A 24,511-nucleotide genomic window follows, 5' to 3' on the forward strand; every position below is an offset into this window, starting at 1 on the left:
GTGCTGCACCAGGTAAGGTGTTTGCCTTGCAAGTGGCCAGCCTGGTTTCGAACTCCTGAATCTCATATGGTCCTCTGAGCCTGCTCAGAGTAACTTGTGAGAACAGAGCCAGGAGTAACCCCTGAGCACAACCAGTGTGGCCCCAAACCAAAATCAAACAAACAGAAAAAAGAACTGGGTGCTGAAAGGATAAAAAGGGTAATGCATGATACCTTTCAGTAATAGTATTGCAAAATACAGTATTTAAAAAATGAAAATAAAAAGTGTCTATTAGAGAAACTGGCTGAGGAGACAGGGTGAAAGAAGGACATTGACAGAGGGAAATGGAAACTAGTGAAGGATGGGTACAATAAAATTGTACAACTGAAACTTAGCCATGAACAACTTTGTAACTTTGTACCTCAGGGTGAGTCAATAAAATAGATAAATAAGTAAGAAAAATTAATTTTTAAAGTAAGTATTGATGTGTAGATTCAAGTTTTAAGCAGAAGTATATGGCACTTTTATATGAGTAAATAAGTTGTTGTTCAATTGATAAAGTACATTACTGCATGTCTGAAGCCCTAGTATTGAATCCCAAAACTTTAACAATCTCCTACTAGCCCCACTATGCTTGACCTCAGGAACCACTAAATTAACCCTAGCCATGGAGCAACCTTGAACAACCTGAAACAACTAAAACCATTAAAAACTTATTTTAAAAATGATTATGATTTGCCACAAAATAAAGTGGCTGAGCATGACTAGGTGCGAGTTCAAAATACCAAAATATAAAGTAAAATCTAAATTAAGAAGTATTTTTATTTGGTATAAAATATTTAGTCCTTTATAGATTTTGATTCAAACGTCTTCTCTTGATGACTGAAGGTTATAATATCAGTCTTTTGATAGATATTGCAGCCCAAATATTAGGTAAATATAGTCTCCTACAACTTCAGCTTTTGATACTGATTTTGGATGGATTGGGAAAACAGGCAGAAAGTGATTAGTGTGTATGTGTTTCTGCATGTGTGGTGCCTAGAATCAAACTTGGGGTCTCACATATGCAAGCAAAGCTCTCTACTTCTGCATTACATCCCCAGCCCTAGGGCATAATTTCTTAAGAATAGAAAATTTCTCCATTGTGATTCTTAGTATACATATACACAATGATGTTATTTTAAAAAATAACTACTCAGATATTTTTTATTTCTTTTTCATTCCTTGCCCACACCTTGCAGTGCTCAAGATTTATACTGGCTCTGCATGCAAAGGATCATATGTGATGCCAGGGACTAAACCTGGGAAAGCAGCATGAAAGACATACACCCCACCTTTTAAAATATCTCTCCAGTCTACATAGTACATTTTTTAATCTGTGGGTTAATGCTATCATAATCAGAACTGCCTACAAATAGTACAAATAGATACTATTAGAGAATCTGAGGAAATTTATTAGATCAAGAGATAAAAAGATAAGAAGGCTATTGTAGGAATGTTTCTACTTAAGGAGTTCTTCTGGTTGATATATATATATATATATATATATATATATATATGTCTGTGTAAAGCTGGGGTGGGGGAGTCTTTCATTTCTGTCAAATCTTTGATCCTAACAAAAAGAAGCATGTCAGATGACTACAGTAAAAGGAATGCTTTTAGAGAGTCTCTCTTCTTTTGAAGATGGTTGCATGTTGAAAAGATATCTCTCTATTATACCTGTTGTTAAATCTCAATATGTTTACTTCACATTAGCCAAAATAAAAAAATTAAAAAACTGATTTCTATGGCATAAGTTGAGCAAATTGAATATAAAATGAATTTTAAGTTTGTACATTCAGAAATTCAGCAACAACAAAGTGAGAATTAACTTTCCAGAGGGAGGAGGAGAAAGGAGAAGAAAGAAAGCTTGCTGAGGTTATATTTGTACTGGCAAAATAGTGTAGAAATTTAAGATTTTCTTTGGAAACTTAGTCTCTCTGAAATGGTACCTCAGTCATGCAATTCTTTCCGTCTCCTTTCCACCCCGCACCCTTGTCAACCTTCTTTCCTTCTAATCATCTCTTTCATTTCAGTGATATATGAGTTGGTTTCATACAAAACTCCCTATTTCATTTATTTTAATAATTTCCAAATAGCCTTCAACAGAATCATATGAATTCTATTAATCTCTACTAACATTAGTCTATCTAGACTTGGAGAAAGTCCAAGAAAGCCTGTTCTTCTAAGTCATAGTTCTATTCCTTTTAGAAAAGATTGGTCTGATGGAAGTATATCCTGGTTGATGAGTATAAAAGTATAGAAAAATAAGTTTACAGGACCTCGACTTTCTGAAAGCATTTTTCTAAGTACTAGAGTCTCTTCAACTACTATAAAGAGGACAGGAAGGGCTCTCATTCAAATCACTCTTGCCAAATTCATATTCTGAAAGGTCCAGGATTATCTACCACTATAGATGAAGAAAAATCAGTATATTATATCCATGTACATATTATACTCTACCAGTAGAATTAGTACACAAAAATTTTTCTAAATTTCTTATAAAGAAACACACAGAAGTTTCCAGTTGTGACCAAACTATTATACATCTGCTCCTAGATTTGCACTTCTTTGAAATCATAACAGCAAACAAACATAATTTGTTATTAATACTAATGTAACTCTGTAATGAAGAACTGCAAAAAATAAGTTATGTTTCATTTTCCTGACTTATGCTGAACTTTCCAGGAAAGAAAATGGTTTAGGAGGTGGGGCAGAAAAGGGCTGGATAATGTTTCATCTGTGAATTCAGTTTCACAAATTCTTGGTAAAAAAAAAATTCTTTCATTTCCACATAAATAAAATTATGCTAAAATATTTAAATACTGCCCCTTTTGGGCCAAAGTGATAATACAGCAAGTAATACAGCAAGCTTGCCTCACACACTGTCTACCTGGGTTCTAGCAATGCTCCACCAATGGTATCCTGAACTCTGCCAGGAGTAATACATGAATACTGAGTCAGGAGAAGGCCCAAAAACTTTTCAGAGTGACTCCAAAACATAACAAATCATAAAAAATTAAATTAGAAAACTCTAATCAAAGACATTTAATATCACTAACAAGGTCACTTGTCACTGACAAGTTCTTCACACCATAGAAACTCACACAAGTTCTCTGTCATCCTACACAGTTTTTCATTTCTCATTCATTTGATCATGTATAGTGACATTTTATATGGACAATTTTTTATTTGAGAAATATCCATAGAAAAAAATTGACCTAAAGAGTTCACAAGGCACACACACTCTCTCTCTCCCTCTCCCTCCCTTCCTCTTACCCTCTTTACCCCCTTTTTCTTTCCCCCCTTCCCTCCCTCCCTTGGAAGATAGTAAAAAAAATGTTCACAAAGCAAAAAAAACAGTGTCTGTTAGCAAATATGATGGTGGTTAGGTGGGTGTAATGCTGATTTTACCAACAAGCTTCCCTGAAATATTGCATCATCATACTGGAAAACATGTTCCTGCCCTCTTTAATTATATGTGTGGATGGTAAACTGCTTTCTGGAATTAAATAAATAGTAGTTCAGCATCTAGTCTCTGAATTGAACTGTATGACCTTTCTTATGAAGAAATGACTGAAAAAGCACTGACCACACAACTTTATTGCATCCAAAGATATTTATAGGTAATAATGCCAATTCCTTGTGTGGACAATATATTCTACTATATAATTTCATCTTAAAGATCATATAACATGAAAAAGAAAATATAAGGCAAAGAGCTGAAATTGTTGAGCATAAGCATGATCATTTCATCTTCGGAAATTCCTTAAGCTAAAACTGGGCACTAGAAATAAATTATGACAAGAGAGGTGAGGTAATTATGAGGAGGGTTTCATAAAATACTCATCAGCCAGAGATTCCTAGTGATGTCATTCCAATCAAATTTGTAATTTATCAATTACATAGTATGTACATTTCAAACTGTACTGATTAAATACATTCATATAGCATGCACCTGTGTCCCATGCTGATTGGCTTAAGATATGAGATTGTAAGAATATTGTTTTAAATTCCAAAACAAAGCATTAGAAAATTACTGATATAGAGCAGACTCATTATTATGGCATAGCATTGTCTTTCTTGTCAAATTTGACACTGAATTTCTGTACTTTTTCAAAACCAATTTTAGTCAGACTTCCCTTCGTGGTTTAGAAAATGCAAACAGCGCAAGCTGAGATGGTGTATTGCCTCCAATTCTATTCCCACAGGTGGACTTATGTTAGTGCTATACAGTCCAAATTGGTTTTTTAAAAAAAAATTGGCAGTAGTAAAATTGGCGGTCTGAAGTTCATTCCTGAAATACTAAGAGGAAACAAAGCAGGAATATTTTTTTTGCTGTTGTTGTTTGAATACGGGTTCATTCACTAATACTTCAGACTTGTATATGGAGCAAGGATATGACACAAAACTTTTATCTAATTGGTAAGAAAAATTGGGTGCCAGAAAGGTTGTTTGATTTGTTCAAGGATACACTAAAGAAATGGCCAAGAAGTCTGTTTGGCTTACAGTCAGATGTTTGTAATGGGAACTTTAGCATATTACTGTTTTCTTTTTTATATGTATAGTTGTTGTCTATCCTGACATTCTTTTCTGGTATTTATTTCAGAGTTAATCTCAAAGTTTTTAGTGGCAAGTAGAGAGAGATCGTGTACTTGAAGATATTGAAAAAAGAATAAGTTTGAATCAGATATATGAGTTAAACAGGCAATCTAAGAAAAATGAGATATTGTCTTTGTTTCTACTCATTTTTACAGCTATAACTTCAGTCATTATTCTTTATAAAAATAACCATTTCCAGGTGCCAGAATGATACTGCAGTGGTAGGGCGTTTGCCTTGCATGCAGCTGACCCAGGATGGACCTGGGTTCAGTTCCCAGCATCCCATATGGTCCCTCAATTCAGGAACAATTTCTGAGAACATATCCAGGAGTAACCACTGAGTGACACTGAGTGTGGCCCAAAATGCAAAAACAGGAAAGGAAGGAAGGAAGGAAGGAAGGAAGGAAGGAAGGAAGGAAGGAAGGAAGGAAGGAAGGAAGGAAGGAAGGAAGGAAGGAAGGAAGGAAGGAAGGAAGGAAGGAAGGAAGGAAGGAGGAAGGAGGGAAGGAAGGAAGGAAGGAAGGAAGGAAGGAAGGAAGGAAGGAAGGAAGGAAGGAAGGAAGGAAGGAAGGAAGGAAGGAAGGAAGGAAGGAAGGAAGGAAGGAAGGAGGGAAGGCAGGCAGGGAAGGCAGGCAGGGAAGGCAGACAGGGAAGGCAGGCAGGGAAGGCAGGCAGGCAGGTAGGAAGGAAGGGAGGGAGGAAGGGAGGGAGGGAAGAAAGGAAGGAGGGAAGGAAGGGAGGGAGGGAAAAAAGAGAGGGAGGGAGGGAAGAAAGGAAGGAGAAATAAAGATGAAAGAAAGAAAGAAAGAAAGAAAGAAAGAAAGAAAGAAAGAAAGAAAGAAAGAAAGAAAGAAAGAAAGAAAGAAAGAAAGAAAGAAAGAAAGAAAGAGAACGAAAGAGAGAAAGAGAGAAAAGAAGAAAGAAAAAAGAAAGAAAAAAAGAAAGAAAGAAAGAAAGAAAGAAAGAAAGAAAGAAAGAAAGAAAGAAAGAAAGAAAGAAAGAAAGAAAGAAAGAAAGAAAGAAAGAAAGAAAGAAAGGAAGGAAGGAAGGAAGGAAGGAAGGAAGGAAGGAAGAAAGAAAGAAAGAAAGAAAGAAAGAAAGAAAGAAAGAAAGAAAGAAAGAAAGAAAGAAAGAAAGAAAGAAAGAAAGAAAGAAAGAAAGAAAGAAAGAAAGAAAGAAAGAAAGAAAGAGAAAGAAAGAGAAAGAGAGAAAGAAAGAAAGAGAAAGAGAGAGAAAGAAAGAAAGAAAGAAAGAAAGAAAGAAAGAAAGAAAGAAAGAAAGAAAGAAAGAAAGAAAGAAAGAAAGAAAGAAAGAAAGAAAGAAAGAAAGAAAGAAAGAAGAAAGAAAGAAAGAAAGAAAGAAAGAAAGAAAGAAAGAAAGAAAGAAAGAAAGAAAGAAAGAAAGAAAGAAAGAAAGAAAGAAAGAAAGAAGAAAGAAAGAAAGAAAGAAAGAAAGAAAGAAAGAAAGAAAGAAAGAAAGAAAGAAAGAAAGAAAGAAAGAAAGAAAGAAAGAAAGAAAGAAAGAAAGAAAGAAAGAAAGAAAGAAAGAAAGAAAGAAAGAAAGAAAGAAAGAAAGAAAGAAAAGAAAACCATTTGCTTTGTCTCTGTCAGGCCTTATTAGAGCTTGGAACTTAATCATTTAATGAAAACATTTTATAAAATGTACAAGTATTTGTCATCATTATCACACAATACAGCTTAACAAGTTAAACTCTACAAATTGGTCCTCAATTAGTAGGAAATCAGTTACATACTGAAAGAAACTTATCAGGAAACCACTGGTTAGAAGAAGCAAATGTGATACTACGTGTTCTTCTGCCCAGGAGTTTGATGAATCAGAATAGTTTAGCACATCAATGAAACACCTGAAGTAAAGAAAACCTCTATAGGATCTATTAAGCTGAGTGAAATTAGTCAGAGGGAGAGAGACACACACAGAATAGTCTCACTTTTATATGGGTTTTAAGAAAAATTAAAGACATTGAAATGATTCCCAGAGATGAGGGCCAGAAGGATCGGCTCAAGATATAACTCACCACAAGAGTGGTGAGTGCAGTTAGAAAAATAACTACGCTTAGAACTATCATAACAATGTCAATGGGTGAGGGATGTAGAAGTCTGTCTCGAATACAGGTGGGGAAGGAAGAGATGGAGGCATTGGTGATGGGAAGGTTGCACGGTGATGGGGTGTTCTTGTTATGTTTGTAATCATGGTTTTTAAATAAAGAAATTATTAATAAAAAAAGGAAAGAAAACCTTCATAGGAGAGAATAGTTTTCACATTTTTTTCAGCCTGGAGTAAAGTGCTGAGATAATTACTATTATCCATTAGACCACAGCTTTTCAAATAAGTTAAAACAAATATTTCTGTTGAACTTTATTTTCTAAAACATATATAGAGGTACATCTTAAATAAAGCTATTGAAAATACGTAAATTGGAATTGTTTTAATTTAACAGTAAACTAATGTCATTTTTTAAATTATATATATTCCTAAAAAATACTTTAAAGTTCTTTGGTTTGAATTATGTTCACATTATTTTACTAACAGCATAATATTCCAATGGATTGACAATTGTATGATAAATCTCATATGTATTAGGGATTTGTTTTTGGCTGACAAGTGAAAACTATATACATTTTCAATGGCAAAGAAGAGTGTGATTAATTACAGGAAGGAAATACATTTCCTGAGAGTTAAACTGTTGAAAAATAAAACACCTTCATGAATTGTATCAGTTATAGCTATGCAATAAACTGGTGTCTAGTCAGACCTAAGTGATACCCTATGAATGGCATGGAGATCCTGTAAACTGTTTCCAGCACAGGTCCTACTTGTAGTCATTTCTTCTAGAAGACTTTAAGCAAATACCATGAAAACAAAGTAGATGAGTATAAGAAACAGGTATCATTTTTAAGGCTTCAAATGGTTTTTATGTGACTTTATCGCAACAGTAAGCTCTATTTTTGGCTTGTTAAATGCAATAAATATGTTCAGAAAATACTCTTTAAGTTTACACAGAGCCTCAGATAAGGAAATGGAATCATTTTTATTAAAATGGTAAGTTCATAGACAATGTCCAAAGTTAAACATTTTAAAATATTGAAGTGGCTTTAATAATTTAGTATTTAATAGTTTTGTATTTTAGATTTTTTAATCATATCGTCACATTATATTTCAAATACGTTTTTAATTTATGGTTTATTCTTGCTGAGAATTTTCTTTTTTAAGAAAGAGAAATGTTACTTGCTATACAATTGTTGGACATTGATCAGAAAAAAGAAAAGGTACATTTTATTACAGTGGTTTTCTGCCATGTGGAAATGCAGAAGACAAGTAAATATATTACCTAAGGTTTTATGTACTCAAGATAAAACCAATTTTTAAATTTTATGCTTTGAGCAATTCTTGCCACAACTGTGAAACACTTATAAATTCAAAGCAATATTAAGGACATTGTTCCCATGATGACTGGCAAATGTGTTTTGGGATCCAAAGAACCTTTTGATACTATATATAAATGTGTGTACTCCCTAAAATATATAATATATATATTCTTGTAAACTAATGTTATATCAAATAAATAACTATATACCTAAAAATAGGGGGAACTAGGGGAAGAGAAAATACATTAAGAATTTCAATTTTAATATAAATTTTAGTATAATATAATATATAATTTTAATTTAATTTAATTTTAATTTAATACATTGAAAGTTTGACATACCAAGTAGATATAACAAGTCCACAATTCTGTATATTATACCAAAGGTATGCCATGGCCTATATTAAGAAATATAATTATGAGGGCTAATTTCTTATAAACCCATAAATTTGATCACTTGAAAATTAAGAATTTTGCAATGTACCCAATCTACAATAAGCTATACACACAGTGACGCTAGCAGTCTGGGAAACAAAGTTGGGAGATATGGGATGCATGCTGGAACAGGGGTGGAGGGAGGACAACACTAGAGGTGGAAATGGCCCTGATTCAATGTCACTATGTACCTTAAATATCACTGTGAACGATTTGTAATTCACTTTGGTCACAATAAAAATATTTTTATAAAAGCATTTAAAGGACTATAAAATGACATTCGAAAAAGTAATTTTGTAATGATTTTAATTAATATAAAGTAATTATTTTGATTACCTACAAATAGAAAAAACTGAGCACATTAGTATAAATATATAAATTGAAATTTATATGAAACTTATGTGAAATTAAATTTTATATAAATTGAAAACTGAGCATATTAGTATTGAAAGAAAGAGCAGAAAAAGTTAAACTTACAAAGAAAACTGAGATGATGAGGATACAGAAGTAGAAGAAAAATAAAGAAAATATAGAGAGGTGACAATGTGACTTTTTCTATTAACTGATGTAGGAAGACATAAAGTAATGAATTTGACAATATAAAAGTTTCTCTTGACCTTCAAAGGGCCTTTTTTAGGGAGGATAAACAAGAGTTTTAGTGGAGTAGTCTGAGAAGTGAATAAGCAGAAAAAGCAGAAATAAATCCTTTAATGAATTTCTATGTGAAGAAAAAATTAATAAATTTGAAGCTGTGAGGTTCAAAAACATAACAATTAACAATTATGATGAGATGGTTTAATGTAAAGGATCTCAATGATGTTGTATTTAAAACAGGAAAAAAATCTAAGTTATAATCCCTGTAGAAGGAAAACATCATGAGCAGCCAAGTTGGTAGAGAAGGTCAGAGTTAGGCGGATACAGTGATGCTCCTTATTTGGGGGAGGATTTACAGCAATTCTAGCCGAGTACTTCAATTTTTATTGGGACATACACATGGAAGTAATGAGGAATAGACAAGAAGGATGGGACAAAACATGAAGTACTTGTATTAGATAATAGGAAAATAAACACTCCAGAGAAATTTCATAAAATTGTAGGAAGATTCTAGGAATTAAAAACATTCATTGAAAAGGATGTTAGCACATCATTATTATGGCTGCACTCAGTACAATAGCAAAAATACAGAATCACCTTTGTGTACAAGATGATTATTAGATTAATAAATTATAAAAATGTGGTGCATATAAATAATGGGATGCTGTGCAGCTGTAAAAATGATGAAATTATGTAACTTGTTGCAATATGGTTAGAAGTAGAAAATATGCTGAGTAAAGTAAGTCTGAAAAAAGACAAACACAGGGTGATTTTTCTTATCTATGATGTATAGAATATATGGATGAGGAAGAGTAAGGTATTAAAGAGGGGATGCTTAAATCACCTATATCCCTAGAGCTTATTGTGAAGAACAGAAAAGAAAAGAAATAATGGCTAAAAGATGAGAAAATAAACTAATGGGGGAGCATGAGTGGTGTTTCAGTTATCTTGGTATTGTGGAAGAGTGGTATAGTAACAATACATCAGAAGCATCTGAGATCTAAGCGGCAAACATTGATTGAATTTTGCAAGATGGCAGATGGAGTGGGGGAAGGTTGGTGCTGGAATACAGGAACACTGGTGATGGGAGTTGCCTTTGGTGATGGAATTAGTGTTGATATGTTATATGCCTAAAACTCAACTACCAATAACTTTGTAAACCACAATTCTTTAATGAAATAAAACAGTATAAAAGATTGTAGGGAGCATTGAGTGCCATATGAAAAAATATTTTTTTCTAAAATGAAACTAGTTTTTTGAGTTGTCTATTTTTTATTTTCTAGCAGTGTTCAATACTATAGTAAATAATTTTCTAATCAGGGTTATAGCAAAAACAAGGAGGTAGTTAAAGCATGTTTGTGTAGTAATCTGCCTCTCTCCAGGGACAGCCTACTTCTAATTCACCAATAAAAATGGTAAGAAATGGTACTGTTTTTCTTGAGACTATCTTGTGTCCTAGATGTATACAATTAATTTTCAATGGAGAAAGGAATGGAAGTGGCTCAGTGCTCTAAAAATTCTGTAGGGTATTTGGATTCCATCTTCTTGTATTTTTAGCAGTCATCTGACAATGAACACTGATATCTAGAGTATTACATCCTGTTAGTGGAGTATGATAACTTCTCTTTCACCCCACTCAAATGAAAACTTGGCTGTATTTCTTGAGCCTCATATAATTCCTGCATCTTTTTTTTCTCTAGTGACCAGAAGTAGTATGTCAAAATTGCAGACACCAAAGGTTTGGTTGGGACTAGAGTAGCACAATCACAAAGTCAATAATATTGTCTGAAACCATATTTTTATTCTCTAAAATGGCTTATTTCATTGTTGATCTATAAACTAGCACAAGAATAAATATATACAGGCTGATGAAATATACTTACTATTTATTGGAATTTATGTGAAATGCTTCTTTGACAATGCTATCACCTAATATGCATATGAACTTTGTTTAATACAGACTTTTAAAAAATAGTGCTGTTCTTTTAAAACACTTACTTGTACATGGAAATCTTTATCTAAAAACAAGACTCTTCAATTATAATTAAGTTCCTTCTATAATTTCAGCTGATTATTGGTAATTATAAGTAACAATACTTATAACTTATTGCATCATTGCAAACATATTATGAGAACTAACTATTAAGTTTCTGCAAAATACCTGAAAAATGTTTATTATAATTTTCATACCTATCTTAATGTTAAGGAAATTAACTAATAGCAATAATGCCACCAGATTGTTGTAATAACTGCATGTCTTACTAAAATAATTTCCTGGACATTAATAAGAAGTGGATAATTTAGTAAATTCCATCATTTAAAACAATAACTGCATTTAATTATTATTTATCTAAATATCTGAATATTTATCTTGAGGAATTTCTCTTTATATAAACAAGAATCGTATTAACTGACTAAGAAACTTCTCTAAATTTTTCTTCCTGTATTAAACTCTAAAAAAATTTAAAATTTGAGCCATACAAAATCACCATTATTTTGCCTTGTTGAATTATACATCTGTTTCATTATTATGATAATTTTGTACTGCCACTTGTGGTCTCTTTGTTGGATTCTCTTCTACAAGGAACATACACCACATTTTGGTGGAAAAAAAAACTAAGGATAAGGGCATCAATTGTATCTGAGAGACAGAATAATTTCCTATAAGTTTGTTTGCATTTGACAGAGATGTCTGAAGATTACCAAATTTGACTGATTTACAATAAAAGTTTTCAATTCAAGTATTAAATGATATGAGTAGTGACTTCCTTTTGAAAGCTAATTCAACCTAAACGTTTAGCTATTTTTAATATATTCAGAAAATAACTTATTAAAACTTAACAACAACAGAGTTGGTTATGACAATAATGGTTCTGACAATGTCACCACACACTCAGAAATCATAACACCTACCCTGGTCTAAATTCCTAATTTCTGTCACCAGATTTGTCAATACTAAAAATAGCATCAGTGCTAGAATTCCTGGAAAAAGAATAGCAAAATGGCAATCAGAAGTATTTCCAGCTAATGTGTTTTCTGAGTGTGAACAAGAAAGGTTGTCACATCCAGAAGTTACAAAATAGTTTTCTTTCTTTAGAAAATGTGTATCTTCCCAGGACAAGCAACATTTCTCTCACATGGTTTAGTCTGTCATTGGTCACCACTGAGCCAGAATAGAGGTGACTCTTGGACTACTACAAGTGTCATTTTCTGTAGTTGATAAGTGTGGCAGTCTGGATGTTCTCAGCACATGAAATGGTTGACAAAATATTCATTTTAAAATTTGCCTCGTGAGCTTGTAGAAGGTATGAGAGGTGGCACCCAGAAGATAAATGGTAGGGTCAAGGAATAGGAACATTAGCTGTTATCACTAACACAGGCACTTCTTGCTGTCATCAAGATATCACCAACATGTCTTTCACTGTGAGGTGATATGTTCTGGAGATACAAATAAGAGAATATAATTTCTATCCACTTCAGAAAGAGATAAGCATGAACACCTAAAATGACACTGAAATAACATGCAAATGACTAACAAATAGCTAAAGACATTTGAATTTATAATGCTCTGCTCCCAAATTTTAAATAGTGGTTAACCAAATTAGTGTCAGTTGATAGAAAAATGTCTGATCCTATAAATATTTTGGAAGTCATCTTCATCAATACCCATAAATTAATTTAACATTCTGAAAAATAATGTCTATAATTTACAAAAATAAAGAAGAAAAAAAGCTACCAATAGCTGTGGGGTGGGGAGAGAATAAAAGCACTTTAAATACTATAACTAATCCCTCCATTGACAGGAACTTGGATACTGTAAAATTCATTTGTCTTCTCATTACAAAGAGAGAAATTTAACCTAGCTAGAAAAGCAAAACAATATGTATTTATAATAATCACTTCAGCAAAATGTAATCTAGCCTTGGATTTTAAAAGAATATTCTTTATTATTTTGCCTTTTTAAAAATTACAGAATGTCAATACTACCAAAAGTTGAATAAAAACTGTAAACTTCTAGCTCTGTTTAATACTTGCATGCTAGGGAGGTATGTGCTATGTGATTCTTAAGAAAAGCAGACAGAAACCTTTTTATTATTTTTCTTGTTTTATTTTCTTATTTTTATTGCCCTTCTGGCTTTAAATATCAAAATATCATCAAAATATGATCATTTTAAATCATAAATATAGTTTTATTAAGAAAAGTATAACTGTAAGTCAAAAGTTTATTTTAAAGAGTAAAATTGCATTTATAATATAAATTTAATTTATATTAAATATAAAATACATTGAAAAATAAATAGTTCATTGGACTAATTAGACCACTAAAACTGTTTTTTGCTTGTTTTATGGGCCATACTGGGCAGTGCTAAGGGTTTTGCTTACACCTATGGATCACAATTGGAAGATCTCAGAGGACCATATACATTGCCAACAGTCTAACCTTAGTCAAATGCCTGTAAGGCAAACATGGCACTTGCTGCACTATCTCTCCAGCCATCAAATTTCTTGTTGATGGTGGTTTTTTAGGGGCAAAACAAATCTAGTTTCCTCAGGACTTACTCCCAGTTTTGTGTTCAAGAATCACACTACCAGAGTTCAAGGGATCATATGTTATGCTAGAAAATCTAACCAGATTCTGAGGCATGCAAAGCAATACCTAACCTCCTGTACAATAGTTACAATCTCTATTTGTTCATTTATTTAACTCTTAATTAAACACCTATGATTTACAAAGTCCTATCTTATGGGTTTTTAGGGATAAAATATTCCCAAACATACTCCCACCAGTCCCAGTCTGTCCCCAACCCTTCACCACAGATTAGTTCCCATCCCAAACTGAATCCTTTAAAGAGGTACCAAAAACATAATGTTAATTCTATGTATATAACATAGAATTAAAATTACTTGAGTTTTGAAAAGATAATTTTACATTAATCTGTAAGAATGTCTTTAAAAAACCTTACAATATTATTTTCTTTTACTTTGAGTTAAGCATGAAAATAAAATTTAATACAAAAATTTTAGTTGGTTTAATTTGCCATTGAGTTTTAGGAACTCATTAACAAATTTTCTTTCTTCAAAGCTTTTAACAAGGCAATTATTAACTTTGACTCATATACTAAAAAATTGTTATTCATCAAATTCTACTTTTTTAAATTGCTTTATTATTTGAAAAGATGTACTAAATAATATTTTACTGATTAATGAATGATTAACTAATAAAACTTCTGATTATAAAATTATCAAATTCCTTGAGTTTTCACTGTTTTATTCCTTTATATAAAACTTTCTAGCTTATACTCAGCACATAAAAATACCATAATTTAATAAGCAATGCAATTTTTGATTAGACAGATATAAACAATTTAAGAAAGATCATTTTTATTTATTTAAATTGGCAAAATTCTCATTTACCTTCTGATTTTTACCTTTATTTTACTTTATAATATTATTACTAGATTAGAAACTGCACCCTGCCACTTTTGAAATTGGTGACTTCATTCTTTAACAACTTGGAATAGGTAATATCAATTCACTTGAAATGGGGCTGGTGAGGTGGCGTTAGAGGTAAGGACTTGCAAGCGCTAGCCAAGGAAGGATTGTGGTTCGATCTCCTGGCGTCCCATATGGTCCCCCAAGCCAGGGGCAATTTCTGAGCGCTTTGCCAGGAGTAACCCCTGAGCATCAAACGGGTGTGGCCCAAAAAATCAAAAGAGAGAGAGAGAGAGAGAAATGTGTAGTACATATAGCGTCATTTGTTATTATAATAAGCATATTTATGGCTCATTACATAGACTGTGTCTCATACACACTAAATTACAAATTTTACTGTTTTATTCACAACATATAAAATGTTATGTATTATTATGATGTTTGTCTTTATCTCTAAGGTTTTTCTCAAAGACTTTACTATAATAAATATTCTACAAATCACTACCCTATTTTTTTCATTTGTTGTTTGGGTCCACAGTGGACTGTGCTTAGGGTTACTTAGGAATTCTTCCTGGCAGGCACAGGATGTCAGGCCTGGACCAGTAGGAGAGATGGCAGGTGGCAACAGGAGCTGGAAGTCCAGTAAACCTTTTCTCGTGTAATTCAGCAGCTACCATCCAGCAGGAGGAATCCAGCAAGGGTAACAGCAGCACTGTTAATTTTATAACTAAGTTCTAATTAGCTTTTAATGTTTTTAATTGCTTTTAAATGTAATTTAAAATATTATAGTTTAAGTTATAGTTTACAGTAATGTTAAATTTATGGCAGTTGATATACAAACTTATCTCAATTACCTACAGTGAAGTGTCTGTCACTTTCTACTCTGTCCCATAATTATCATCTAGACTGCTTTTCTTTCCCCTCTCTCCTATTACTTGGTCCTTTGATAATTAATTCTGTGTTCCAATGTCAAATATTTGTAATTGTGCTGGTTATGTTATCTTCCCCCTCATTCTTTAATGAAGTACTGTTATTTATAATTCTGTTAATGATAGTTTTCTGCAATACCACACACTAGAGCAATTACTTCGTTGTACCAGTATCTCAAAGGCTCTTAGCATCCACTCCTTTCACCCTCACCTCTAGAAAAATTTGAGTCTTTGGGTCAACTTTCCATTTCTGCTGCCTTTGACCATTTGTCATTCCTTTACTATATATTTTTAAATTCCACATCCAAGAGAAATTATTTGGCATCTGTCTCTTTCCTTCTGACTAACGTCAAAAGCATGATGATCTCTAATTCTATCCACTTATCAGTAAATTGTATGCATTCTTCTCTTTTTTTAACAGCTGCAGAGTATTCCACTGTGTGTATACACACTATAACTTTTTGATATATTTGAAGTTGTGCAGTTGAGTTGTTTCTGTATCTTGGATATTGTATTAAGCACTTCAATGAATACATATCCTTTCAAATTAATGTTTGTGTAGTGGGGATAATATCAAGAATAAATTTTAGTAAAGCTTGTCCAAAATCTTGAAAATAATTGAACTTTTATAAGTATTGTTATGGTTATGTTTATTTATTTTTTGTTTCGAGGGAGGTCAGACCTGGAAGCACTCTGGGATTACTAGCTCTGAGCTCACAATCACCCTTGGTATGTGTATAAATCATATGTGATGACAGGGATATAACCTGGTTCAATTTCATGGAGGGCTATACCTGCTGCTTCAGCCTCTTAATCAGTATTGCTCTGAATCTGTATAATGCTTTGGAAAAGTCATTTTTGACTATTTTTATTCTTAAAACTATAAAAACTATTTTTTATTTGCTGTGTTCTCTATTTTTTCAATAGTGTCTTAGAGTTCTCTCTTTATATCTCTTTCCCCCATTGTTACGTTGATTCTTAAGTATTTGATGTTATTGGAATATTTTGAAAACAGCTATCTTTTTAATTTTACTTTCTACTTTATTATTTACATACCAAAATGCGACCTATAGTTGTGTATTAACTTGGTAGCCTGTTAAATGTTTGCTCTGTTTTTTTTTTTTTTGTCCCCCAATTCACAATACATACCCGGCAAGGGGCCTGTGTTGAGGTGTATATGGGGTGCCTTTACTGTACCTCCTCTTTCTATACAGCCAGTGTAAAGAACACAGCCTGTGGTAAGATTTGGGAGGCCTTATCTTATCTTTTATTTATTTTATTTTATTTTTTTTCTTCAGAGCAAACTAAAGTTGTTTTTTTTTTAAAGTAAGAATTCATTTAAAGGGCCGGAGAGATAGCATGGAGGTAAGGCGTTTGCCTCTCATGCAGGAGGTCATCGGTTCGAATCCCGGCGTCCCATATATGGTCCTCCCGTGCCTGCCAGGAGCAATTTCTGAGCCTGGAGCCAGGAATAACCCCTGAGCACTGCCGGGTGTGACCCAAAAACCACAAAAAAAAAAAAAAAAAAAAGAATTCATTTAAAGGACAAAATTGATTAACATAATGAGGTAAACTAATATAACATAATATAGTGACATAACATAACATATAATATAATTGATATAATAATAATACATGTAAGTCAAAGAAAATTTCTGATTAAAAAACACAATTTTTTTTTCATAATGGCTTACATATCTTTCACTGTAGTATTTTGGGTACATATTCACATTGAATCAGGGGAATACCCATCACCTAATATGTCCTCTTCTCAATCAAAAATCAAATATGCTGAAAATAGGCAGAGTCCTGTCTAGAGGCTTCCAACCTCAGTTTGAGAGAGGATGTGAAAAAAGTAATTAAAATACCACAACAATACACACACACAAAAAAAATATCGAATTAAATAACCGATAAGCACCACAGCAATAAAGACAGGCACCACACAATAATCTCGGTTCTGAAATCAAGTCATACTCAAGTGCAAAAAAGAAAGAGAAAGACAAAACAAAATAAAATAAAATAATATTGGAGACACCAACCGTAATCTCCACACCAAAATAAAGACGTCAAAAAAATAGATCATTTATTCTCCTCTTGCTCTTTCGTGGTATGTGGAAGACTTCTACTTTATCTTGGATGGTAAAATCAGACCTGTTTCTAAAGATCTTGGTGGCTGTGCAGATCAGGGAATGGAGTTTATGAAGTCTTTCTTTGTGGTTCTAGCAGTTATGCTTCTTCAATGTCATTTTTTTGTTTTTTATGTGTTCTAGGTGTTTCAGAATAGTGCTACCATTCTGTGTTTTTCTTTTGTCTTCTGACTTACTTCGTTTAACATAACATGATCTAGGTCCATCCACGTTGCTGCAAAGTCTGTGATTGTATCATTTCTAACTGCCATGTAATATTCCATTGTATATATGTACCACATCTTAATGATCCATTCATCTGTTGTTGGACATCGAGGTTGGTTCCAAGATTTGGCTATTATACTGAGTGCTGCAATAAATAGTGGGGTGCATACGTATTTTGGAATGAATGTCCTTCCATCTTGGGGATATATGCCTAGGAGAGCAATTGCTGGGTCAAATGGCAGCTCAATTCTAAGTTCTTTGAGCACTCTCCAGACTTTTCTCCATAGATGTTGGACCAAGGGGCATTCCCACCAGCAATGAATGAGAGTTCCTTTCATACCACATCCTCTCCAACAAAGGTTGTTCCCATTATTTTTGATGTGAGCCAACCTCACTGGTGTGAGGTGGTATCTCATTGTTGTCTTGATTTGGATCTCCCTGATGATGAGCGAAGGTGAGCATGTTTTCATGTGTTTGTTGGCCATCCTTCTCTCTTCCTCAGAGAAATGTCTATTCATTTCGTCTCCCCATTTTTTTATGGCTTCGTTTGGTTTTGAAGGGCTCAGGTTTCTGAGCGCTTTGTATGTTCTAGATATCAGCCCTTTATCTGATATATCAAGTGAAAAGATTTTTTCCCATTCTGTTAGCTGTCTTCTTGCATTAAGTAGGGTTTCTTTTGCCATGCAGAAGCTTTTTAGTTTGATATAGTCCCATTTGTTTATAGTTGATACTAACGTTTTTGCCATTGGTGCTCCATTCTCAAAGACCCTTTTGATATAAAGGTCTTCGAGTGTTCTGCCTATTTTATTCTCGATAAACTTTATAGATTCAGGTCTGATTTCCAGATCTTTGATCCATTTTGAGTTGACTTTTGTATAAGGAGTGAGATATGGGTCGATTTTCACTTTCGTGCATATGAGTTTCCAGTTGTACCAACACCATTTGTTGAATAGGCTTTCTTTGTTCCATTTCATATTCTTGCCTCTTTTATCAAATATTAGTTGGCTATATATCTGGGGGTTTATGTCTGGGAATTCTGTTCTAATCCACTGGTCTGAGGTCCTGTCTCTGTTCCAGTACCATGCTGTTTTTATTACTATGGCTTTATAGTATAGTTTCAAGTTAGGTAAGGAGATACCTCCCAACTTCTCATTTTTCAGAATGTGTTTAGCTATCCTGTGTCTTTTATGGTTCCAAATGAATTTTATAATTGATTGTTCTTTTCTTTAAAGAATTGTGTCTGGATTTGGATAGAGATTGCATTAAATCTATATAGCAGTTTGGGTAAAATAGTCATTTTGACTATGTTAATTCTACCTATCCATGAGGATGGGATGTTCTTCCATTTCTTTAGATCGTCTTCAATTTCTTTCTGAAGTGTTTTGAAGTTTCCCTGGTATAGATCTTTCACTTCTCTTGTAAGGTTGATTCCTAGGTATTTGATATTTTTTGATACTATCTTAAATGGAATTGTATTTTTAATCTCTCTCTCCTCAACTTCATTGTTTGTATATAACAATGCTCTGTTTTTATTGTTTTTAGTAAAACAATAAAATGGTGAGTTCTTTATTCTTATCTAAATCCAAACATCAAAATCCCCTGAGATCACATCATCTCTTTCTCAGCAAAAACAATGAAAGATTAATTGCTAGTAGCATTTTGGGGAGGTAGGTATATCCAGTGGTCCATAATTTTCCCACATAAGCATGTGAATGTAAGAAAGGAAGGATTAAAAAATCCAAGTGATACATTCAGTGGTACATATTTCAACTGATATATGTACCTAATACTTAACACTTACTATGTACTTGTTAGGTCAATAATTGTGTCTTAGAAACCCAGACCAAAAGTTTATAACTTCTAATAAAATAAGTCTCCCTCAGGCACATTTACTTTCACAGGATTCTTTAAAATGAAACTATTGGGCCAAGGAGACTGATTAGCTCAAGTCTTGCTGCCCACAGTTTCTATCCTCAGGACACAAGTTATGATTGTCGCAAGATGTAGTTCTTGAGTCCTACATGTACTTCAGAGGTGACCCTAGTGGTCCCTGAAGTCATAGGACCTAAGTGGCCTGCATATTCAGAATCTAACACTGAATCACTGCCCCTGTTGACTGAGTATCACCGGAAATGATACCAGGGTAAACTGGACACCATTTAGGAATCTCCCATTCACTCCCTAGGCCCAAGAGAAGCTCAATTAAATAATCCTCAATATAAAAAATAATCAGGCACAAAAGTAAAAGCACTTTTTTAGAATATAAAGATAAAATTATTTAAGGAATCAGTCAAAGGGCAAAGAATCAAATATCATAAAACCTGTACTTTTAAAAGCATGCTAATATTGGTTAGAATATTCAGTTCAGGACAAATATTATTAGAAATTTGTAAGTTTCCCTGTATTAAAGAATATATACAACCATAGCACTGGCACTGCATTAGAGATAGATAGATAGATAGATAGATAGATAGATAGATAGATAGATAGATAGATAGATAGATGACAGACAGACTGATGGATAGATAGATAGATAGATAGATAGATAGATAGATAGATAGATAGATAGATAGATAGATAGATAGATTTAGAGGTTTAAGCTCCGAGATTTAGACCCTGACTTTTCCAATTAATGTTTATAACAGTAGATATTTTCTTTATTTGAATTTTGATATCTAATATTGATAAGAGAATAACAATACTTATAACTCTGAAAGTGTTTTGCAACAAAATTACTATAGATACTTCCATCTTAAGAAAAATGCAGCCAGTATAATAAAATAAAATTAACATATTTAATCTAAGCTGCCCAAAGGCAACAAGATTAATGAAAATCTAAATGATCAAAAGCAACAAAGACTGAAAGAATGAAAGAAGGTGTGGGGGAATTCTGGGGTTTAGATGAGGGAGCAGGCACTCTGGTGGAGGGCAGCGATGCTGGATTGTTTGAGCATTAAATCATACTATTAACAGTTTCTTTAAACCAAAGTGGCTTAATTAAAATTTAAAATAAAATATTTTATCTAAAGTAAATTAAACAGGAAGAAATAATGAAATAGAAGGGGAAATTTATGTTTATATATATCCTAGCATTTTTTCCAGCAACTATATGATGTGCTATAAAGTCATATATATATATTGGAGTATTAGACTCTTACCCCAGTTTATATATCTTCTCTTTTTCCAGCAAAACCACGCAACTTGAACTAGCTAGTCCTGCCTACAGTTAGAGGTGGAGATAAGGGAGGCATCAAGACCAAACAGGTGCAAGACTACTAAGTAGCGGGTTGGATACAGAGGGGACCACATATTCTAGCCGCCCTGGGGGTGAGGGAAGAGTAAATGGGAGGTAGGACAAAAATGGAGGTGTAGAAAGGACAATTTGGTGATGGGAATCCCCCTGATTTTATGTAAATATGTACCTAAAATGTTATTGTCAACAATATGTAAGACACTATGATCAAAATAAAAATCATATTAAAAAATCATATATATAAGAATTATATTATATATTTTATATAACAATACATTTAATAAGATATATATCTTATAATATATCTACATATCAATATATTATATGGGTTTCATATATAAGAATTATATATATAATTATGTATAATAAAAATTATATAGAGATATTAATTTACATAAAGACAACACTGTCAATAAGAGGTAATAGGGGTTGGGGAAGGAGCTCGAACAATTTGGCGATGCTGAGGTGTGGTGTGTATATATCTATATATCTATCTATACACATGCATCTATACATCTATTTATATATGCATATAAACATGATGGCTATACACATCTCCATATATATTTACATATCACATTATATATAATACATCATTTATAAAATATTATAATATTATATGTATTATATATTTAAATAATATATGTGAAATATATATAGTCATCATTTTTTCAAGTATTCATTATAATGCTATTAATCTCTTATCTACTAGATAAATGGTCTACTTTATATATAAAAACCTAAAATATATTTTGATGTGATTTATGTAAAAACATTAAAAATATAAAAGGCTATCTACAGATTTATAATAAAAGAAAGGAAAAAGTTAAAAAAAGGCATCAGAGGGGCCGGGCGGTGGCGCTAAAGGTAAGGTGCCTGCCTTGCCTGCGCTAACCTTGGACGGACCGCGGTTCGATCCCCCGGTGTCCCATATGGTCCCCCAAGCCAGGAGCAACTTCTGAGCACATAGCCAGGAGTAACCCCTGAGCGTTACTGGGTGTGGCCCAAAAACCAAAAAAAAAAAAAAAAAAAAAAGGCATCAGATAAGCCTAAGTCTGGAGAATAAAATATTACTATCTGCAGGCCAAGTTTCCTATACAATCTCTAAAGAATTGCTGAAGCCATAAATTTATGACAGTAATCATAAATATCAATTAGCATATGTATTTTAGAAATATTGCAATTTTACTATTTTATTTTATATATTTATAGTTTTATTATTTTATTAATACCCAAGATTTTTCTGGTAATTATACCCAAACACAATAGAGATGAAGGAAGTTTACCACAAAGAATGGTGAGAGCAGTTAGATAAATAACTACACTAACAAATACCATGATAAGATGGTGAGAGAAAGAAATAAAATGCCTGTCTCAAAAATAGGCATGGGTGGGAGAGGATAAAGATGAAGGACATGGTGGCAGGAAAGTGCACTGGTGAAAGGGGTATACATTTTATGACTGAAACCTAACTATGAACATGTTTGTAACATTAATATTCAAGTAAATTAGTTACTAAAAAATTAAAAAATATATAAGGGTCTGTTTGGGCTCTGATATTCCTTTGTTTTCATGGAATATAGTGACCTGAATCACTGGGTAGCTTAATTTCTTCATCTTTCTCTTAGATTGTAACATATTCAGTTTGCAAAAGTAAAGTAAATAAATTAAATCTATTTTACAAAAGAAGTATGCATTATTTAAAATATGTGTAGGCTAAGTATAAATTAAAAAATGATATCCAGTTGAACTCCACGAGGTCTTATTTAAAAAGTTCCTTCAAGCTTTATAGACCCTATTCAAAGTCCAAATATTGACCCACAGTCTTAACTTCTATTAAGCATTCCTCACTTATAATTTTATTTAAATTATAATTATAATACAATTATAATATAATCATAATTATAATAATAAAACATTTTTCTAGTTTTATGGTTTTTATAAACCATAGTTTTATAATTTTTTAATTTATAATAAATTTTATAATGAATTTTTTCTGATTTATATAAACCAGTAAGTTAGCTATGTAAACTATTTTAATCTATTTCTCAGTTATTGACAATTACATTTTATTGACAGTTCCAATTTTTAGTAACTATCTAAACTGCTACAAAGAAGCAAAGAGTGGGGCCGGTGAGGTGGCCCTAGAGGTAAGGTGTCTGCCTTACAAGGGCTAGCCAAGGAAGGACCGCGGTTGGATCACCCGAAGTCCCATATGGTCCCCCCAAGCCAGGGGCAATTTCTGAGCACTTAGCCAGGTGTAACCCCTGAGCATCTAACGGATGTGGCCAGAAAAGAAAGAGAGAGAGAGAAAGAGAGAGAGAGAGAGAGAGAGAGAGAGAAGCAAAGAGCAAAGCCTAAATTTCCCTGAAAGAAAAAAAAAACATTTCAAATAAGGATGATATTTGGACTTGATAATTCCTTTGATGTTTCATGTAGAAAATAAAATAAATTTATCTCATTTTAGTTTTACTCTAATATTTGGACATATATCTGGTAATATCCTGTTTCTTAATAATTTCCACAAAACAAAATATTGAAAAGCCCAGTATTTCCGGATGTTATAAATCATTGTCATGAAGAATTTTGTTGCTTGCCAACTAATGACACTGATTTTGATATTTTTTCCCTCTACCTATCTGGTTGTCCTTCAACACCTATTACAGTTCCCCACACCTGCTAAAGTCGATTAGTTGAAAAAGTAGTATATTTCTTAAACAAAGAAAAAACATAGACTAATCTGACACTTTATTTTATAGATTATTAACTAAATTTGGTGGTAATTAAAATGCAAAAAGTTTTTTATGAATTTTTAAAAGGACAAATAGCTGTCAAGAAGGCATTTTTGTAATAAAGAAACTACCTCTGAAAAGAAATCTTATAAAGAAATTATATAATTCAGTACAAAATTATATGGAAAGTTAAATCTCACAAAATGTGGTATATAGAAGATCTACAATAATGTAACAACACAAAATAAATTTCAATTGTATTTCCACTTAACATTTAACTTCCTATTATTAAAATGTTGAATCTGTATATAGAAATTTCAGAACTATAAATCAGAAAATGAGAACAATATCAGAATGTTGATATTTATTTGGATTACCAATATTAATCAAATTGTGAATAAAGAAAACCCTAAAAACTGAGATGGGTAAAAAAGACAATGAAAAAGAATTCATTGTAATTATTTTTCAGTTTAAACTGTTATACTATCTATTCTAAGTTAAATATTAATATACCTCTTAAATTTAGATTTTTAACAAAATTTCAATTTTCTTCATTAAAACTCTATTAATAAAAACTTGAAACAGGAAATAATTAATCTTTGCTGCTATATATTATTTGTATAAGTATATTGTTATTGGAATGTCACAAAATGATTTGATTATTTTAGCTGTTGTTTGTAGTGCTCTCGATCAACCCTATGCTCAAAATTATACAAAGGAAATTATACAAGGAAAGTATGTACCATAGAGTTACACCGTGGTTTTTTGTTTTGTTT

At 32.5% G+C, this 24,511-nt stretch overlaps 1 non-coding gene across 1 annotated transcript; it reads right to left on the reverse strand.

Moving 5' to 3' along the window:
• Nucleotides 1–16,518: 16,518 nt before the first annotated feature.
• Nucleotides 16,519–16,651, reverse strand: LOC126007877 (small nucleolar RNA SNORA51). Its single transcript, XR_007495353.1, has one exon. It is a non-coding gene; the product is annotated as a small nucleolar RNA SNORA51 (small nucleolar RNA).
• Nucleotides 16,652–24,511: the final 7,860 nt, after the last annotated feature.

The sequence above is a fragment of the Suncus etruscus genome, chromosome 4, assembly GCF_024139225.1.
Source record: "Suncus etruscus isolate mSunEtr1 chromosome 4, mSunEtr1.pri.cur, whole genome shotgun sequence".
Classification (NCBI taxonomy): domain Eukaryota; kingdom Metazoa; phylum Chordata; class Mammalia; order Eulipotyphla; family Soricidae; genus Suncus; species Suncus etruscus.